This window comes from Ictidomys tridecemlineatus, chromosome 5 (assembly GCF_052094955.1).
Source record: "Ictidomys tridecemlineatus isolate mIctTri1 chromosome 5, mIctTri1.hap1, whole genome shotgun sequence".
NCBI classification, from domain to species: domain Eukaryota; kingdom Metazoa; phylum Chordata; class Mammalia; order Rodentia; family Sciuridae; genus Ictidomys; species Ictidomys tridecemlineatus.
Window position 1 is genome coordinate 72,398,390 of NC_135481.1, and position 5,257 is coordinate 72,403,646.

The 5,257-nt window shown below is 37.2% G+C and overlaps 1 pseudogene; it reads left to right on the forward strand.

The window, feature by feature from the left end:
* Positions 1-324: 324 nt before the first annotated feature.
* LOC101958411 (large ribosomal subunit protein eL19 pseudogene) lies at positions 325-894 on the forward strand (annotated as a pseudogene).
* The last annotated feature ends 4,363 nt before the right edge of the window (positions 895-5,257 follow it).

A 5,257-nucleotide genomic window follows, 5' to 3' on the forward strand; every position in this document is an offset into this window, starting at 1 on the left:
AGACTCATATTTTCCAGTATCTAAGTACTTTATTCACATTTTATCAAGTTAAGTGTTTAATATTATTATCAAAAGTTTATTTTATTACAGGATTCTGTATTTGTGACTACTGTCTCAGATAGGGAATTGAGGTCTCAAAAGCTCTGTTGAAATACTTGCAAGTAGATGACTACAACACACATGGAAAGTAATTGCAGTGAACAATCATGATCCTAAGAAATAGTGTAGAGTGAGCAGTGAAAAAGTTTGGGGAAGAAGAGCTTTGCATCACATTTTGTTTATAATGAGGCAGGAGTTCTTTCTTTCACTGCCATAGCCCCAGCCATGAGTATACCCAGACTGCTGAAGAGGCTGGCCTCCAGTGTCCTGTGCTGTGGCCAAAAGAAGGTTTACTTAGAACCCAATGAGATCAATGAAATTGCCAATGCCAATTCTCATCAGCAGATTCAGAAACTGATCAAAGATGGACTGATCATCCTCAGATAGTGACTGTCCATTGCTGGGCTCCATGCAGGAAAACTATCTTGGCTCACGGGAAGGGCAGGCCTAGGGGCACAGGTCAGAGAAAGAATACAGCTAATGCTCCAATGTCCTAGAAGTTAATGTGGATGTGGAGGATGCAAATTCTGCAGAGGCTGCTGAGGAGATTGTGTGAATCTAAGAAGACTCATGCATGTACCATAGCCTCTACCTGAAGGTAAAGGGGAATGTGTTCAAGAATAGCAAATCCCCTTGGAACACATCCACAGATGAAGGCAGATGAGGCCTGCAAGAAGCTCCTGAGTTCTGAGGTCTAAGACCAAGAAGGCATGCAAGCACCCTGAGGAGCACCTCCAGGCCAAGAAGGAGAAGATCATCAAGTCTCTGTCCCAGGAGTAAGAGACCAAAAAATAAAGCTCCCCTCTTGTGTTGGTACATAGTAGCCTCAGTGATTACATAGATCAGTCCTTGAAATAAAAACAAGCTTTATCTTATTTTTTTCTTTATATATGACAGCGGAATGCATTACAATTCTTATTACACAAGTCGAGCACAATTTTTCATATCTCTGGTTGTATACATAGTATATTCACACCAATTCATGTCTTCATACCTGTACTTTGGATGATATTGAACATCACATTCCACCATCATTTCTAATCCCACGCCCCCTCCCTACCCCTCCAACCCCTCTGCCCTATCTAGAGTTCGTCTATTCCTCCCATGTTCCCACTCCCTATCCCAGTATGAATTAGCCTCCTTATATCAAGGAAAACATTCATCATTTGTTTATTGGGGATTGGATAACTTCACTCAGCATTATCTTTTCTAACTCCATCCATTTACCTGCAAATGCCATGATTTTATTCTCTTTTATTGCTGAGTAATATTCCACATCTATTTTATATGCCACATCTATTTTATCCATTCATCTGTTGAAGGAAATCTAGGGTGGTTCCACAGTTTAGTTATTGTGAATTGTGCCGATACAAACATTGATGTGGCTGTGTCCCTGTAGTATGCTGTTTTTAAGTTCTTTGGGTGTAGACCAAGTAGAGGGATAGCTGGGTCAAATGGTTGTTTCATTCCCAGTTTTCCAAGAAATCTCCCTACTGCTTTCCATATTGGCTGTACCAATTTGCAGTCCCACCAGTAGTGTATGAATGAACCTTTTTCCCCACAACCTCAACAACATTCATTGTTGTTTGTATGCATAATAGCTCCTGTCCTGACTGGCATGAGATGAAATCTTAGATGGTTTTGATTTGCATTTCTCTAATTTCTAGTGATGATGAACATTTTTTCATGTATTTGTTGATTGAATTTACATCATCTCTGAGAAGTGTCTCTTCAGGCCCTTGGCCCATTTATTGATTGGGTTATTTTTGGGGGGTGCTTAGCTTTTTGAGTTTTTTTATATACCCTAGAGATTAGTGCTCTATCTGATGTGTGAGGGGTAAAGACTTGCTCCCAAGATGTAGGCTCTCCTCTCTATTCACCTCACAGATTGCTTCTTTTGCTGAAAAGAAACTTTTTAGTTTGAGTCCATCCCATTTACTGATTCTTGATTTTAATTCTTGCACCACAGGAGTCTTATTAAGGAAGTTGGGGCCTAATCCCACATGATGAAGATTAGGGCCTACCTTTTCTTCTATTAGACACATGCAGAGTCTCTTGTTGTACTTCTAAGTCCTTGATCCATTTTTGTGGGAGGACCTCATGTTACATAACCAGCATTTTCCTTCTCTGATCGGTAGAGGCTCTGTTGGTCATTTTCAAGGGATCTGGCCACATCAAAGTGGCCCTAGATGGCTGACCCTCTCTTGGATGTCACAAAATTTTGCAAAATTGGCGTGCGTGGGTCAAACTACGCTCAACTGTTCCTTTGTGATATTACCCTCTTGCCCTTTTTGGGATAGAATTTTCCATGGAAATGCCCTTTGTGTGTCCCCTTCTCTTGCTCTGCCTTTGGGTGTGGCCTTCCTAGATATCAGTCAACCTGCTGACAGCAGACATCATGAAGCTAGACTCAGCCCCTTGAAACGTGACCCCTTGCCACATTTAAATGGCTTCTCCTCAATAAAAGGAGTCAGAACATGCTTGTTCTCTCTCTCTCTCTTTTTGCAGGCCCTTAAGGTCAGAGGAGACCTCAGAGAATCCCCAAAGAAAAAGGTATCTTTGTCTCTTGTGTGGTTATTTCGCATGGCCCAGTTCCCCTGGAGTGACCCTGAGTGATTTTGTCACCGGGAATGTGACACATTTTGAGTTGATGTTTGTGCATGGTGAGAGACGAGGGTTTAATCTCATTTTGTTGCATATGGATTTTCATTTTTCCCAGCACCATTTGTTGAAGAGGTTATCTTTTCTCCAATGCATGTAGTTGACAATTTTGTCTAATATAAGTAGTTTTGTGTGTTTGTCTCTGTGTCTTTTATTCTGTACTATTGGTCTACCAGTCTGTTTTGGTGCCAATACCATGTTGTTTTTGTCACTGTTGCTTTGTATTATAGTTTAAGTTCTGATATAGTGATGCCACCTGCTTCACCCTTCCTGCTAAGAATTGCTTTAGCTATTCTGGGTCTCTTATATTTCCAGATGAAAATGTTCATCAAACAAACGTTGAGTTTATCTTTCTGAGGTTTTGTCACTGATATACAGAAATGCCTTTGATTTATGAGTGTTGATTTTATAACCTGCTACTTTGCTGAATTCATTTACTAGTTCTAGAAGTTTTCTGGTCGGACTTTTAGGGTATTTCAGGTATAGAATCATATCATCAGAAAATAGTGCCAATTTAAGTTCTTCTTTTCCTCTGTGCATCCCTTTAATTTCTTTTGTCTGTTTAATTGCTCTGACCAGTGTTTTAAAAACTATATTAAATAGAAGTGGTGAAAGTGGACATCCCTGACTTGTTCCAGTTTTTAGAGGGAATGCCTTCCATTTTTCTCCATTTAGAATAATGTTGGCCTGGGGCTTAGCATAGATAGCCTTTATGATGTTGAGATATGTTCCTGTTATCCCTAGTTTTTCTAGTTTTTTGTTTTTAACATAAAGTAGTGCTTTATTTTGTCAAATGCTTTTTCTGCATCTACTGAGATGATCATATGATTCTTATCTTTAAGTCTATTTATGTGGTGAATTACATTTATTGATTCATCCCTGGATGAATCCCACTTAATCATGGTGTATAATCTTTTTGATGTGTTTTTGTGTTTGATTTGCTAGCATTTTATTGACAATTATTACAGTTGTGTTTATTATAGATATTGGTCAGAAGTTTTCTCTTTTTGATGTGTCTTTACCTGGTTATGGAATCAGAGTGATACTGGCCTCATAGAATGAGTTTGGAAGTGCTGCTGCTTTTTCTATTTCATGAAATAAATTGGAGAGTGTTGGTATTAGTTCTTCTTTAAAGGTGTTGTAGAACTCACTGTGTATCCTTCTGATCCTGGGCTTTTCTTGGTTAGTAGACTTTTGATGGCATCTGCTATCTCATCACTTAAAATTGATCTATTAAAATTGTGAATATAATCCTGATTCAATTTGGGCAAACTATATGACTCTGGAAATTTTTTGATGCCTTCGATATTTTCTATTTTATTGGAGTACAGGTTTTTAAAATAATTTCTCATTATCTTTTGTATTTCTGTAGTGTCTGTTGTGATATTTCCTTTTTCATCACATTTATTAGTGATTTGAGTTTTCTCTCTCCTTCTCTTCATTAGCATGGCTAAGAGTTTGTCAATTTTATTTATTTTTTCAAAGAACCAACTTTTTGTTCTGTCAATTTTTGCAATTGTTTCTTTTATTTCAGTTTCATTTATTTCTGCTCTGATTTTAATTATTTCCTGTCTTCTGATGCTTTTGATGTTGATTTGTTCTTTTTCTAGGGCTTTGAGATGTAGTGTTAAGACATTGACTTATTGACGTTTTCTTCTTTTAAGGAATGAACTCCATGCAACTTAGAACTGCTTTCATAGTGTCCCAGAGATTTCAATATATTGTATCTCTGTTCTCATTCTCCTCTAAAAACTTTTTAATCTCCCCCTTCATATCTTCTGTAACCCATTGTTCACTCAGTAGCATATTATTTAGTCTCCAAGTGTTGAAGTGGATTTTATTTCTTATTTTATCATTCATTTCTAATTTTATTTCATTATGATCTGTTAGAATGCAAGGTACTATCTCTACTTTTTTATATTTTTTAAGAGTTGCTTTGTGACATAGTATATGGTCTATTTTAGAGAAGGATTCATGTGCTGCTGAGAAGATCATATATTCTCTCATTGAAAGTCAGAATATTCTATATATGTCAGTTAAGTCTAAGTCATTGATTGTATTATTGAGTTTCATAGTTTCTTTGTTCAACTTTTGCTTGAAAGATCTATCTAGTGATGAAAGAGGTGTGTTAAAGTCACCCAAAATTATTGTTTTAGGGTCTATTTGACTCTTGAACTTGAGAAGAGCTTGTTTGATGAACATAGCTGCTCCATTGTTTGAGGCATATATATATTTATAATTGTTAAGTCTTGTTGATGTATGGTTCCCTTGAACAGTATGTATTGTCCTTCTTTATCCTCTTTGATTGACTTTAGTTTGAAGTCTACGTTATTTGAAATGAAGATGAAAACTCCTGTTTGCTTCCACAGTTCATGTGAGTGGTGTGATTTTTCCCAATCCTTCGCCTTCGGTCTGTGAATGTCTTATTTTTATGACATGATTCTCTCAGAGGCAGCATATTGTTGGTTCTTTTTTTAATCCAATCTTCTAGTCTATG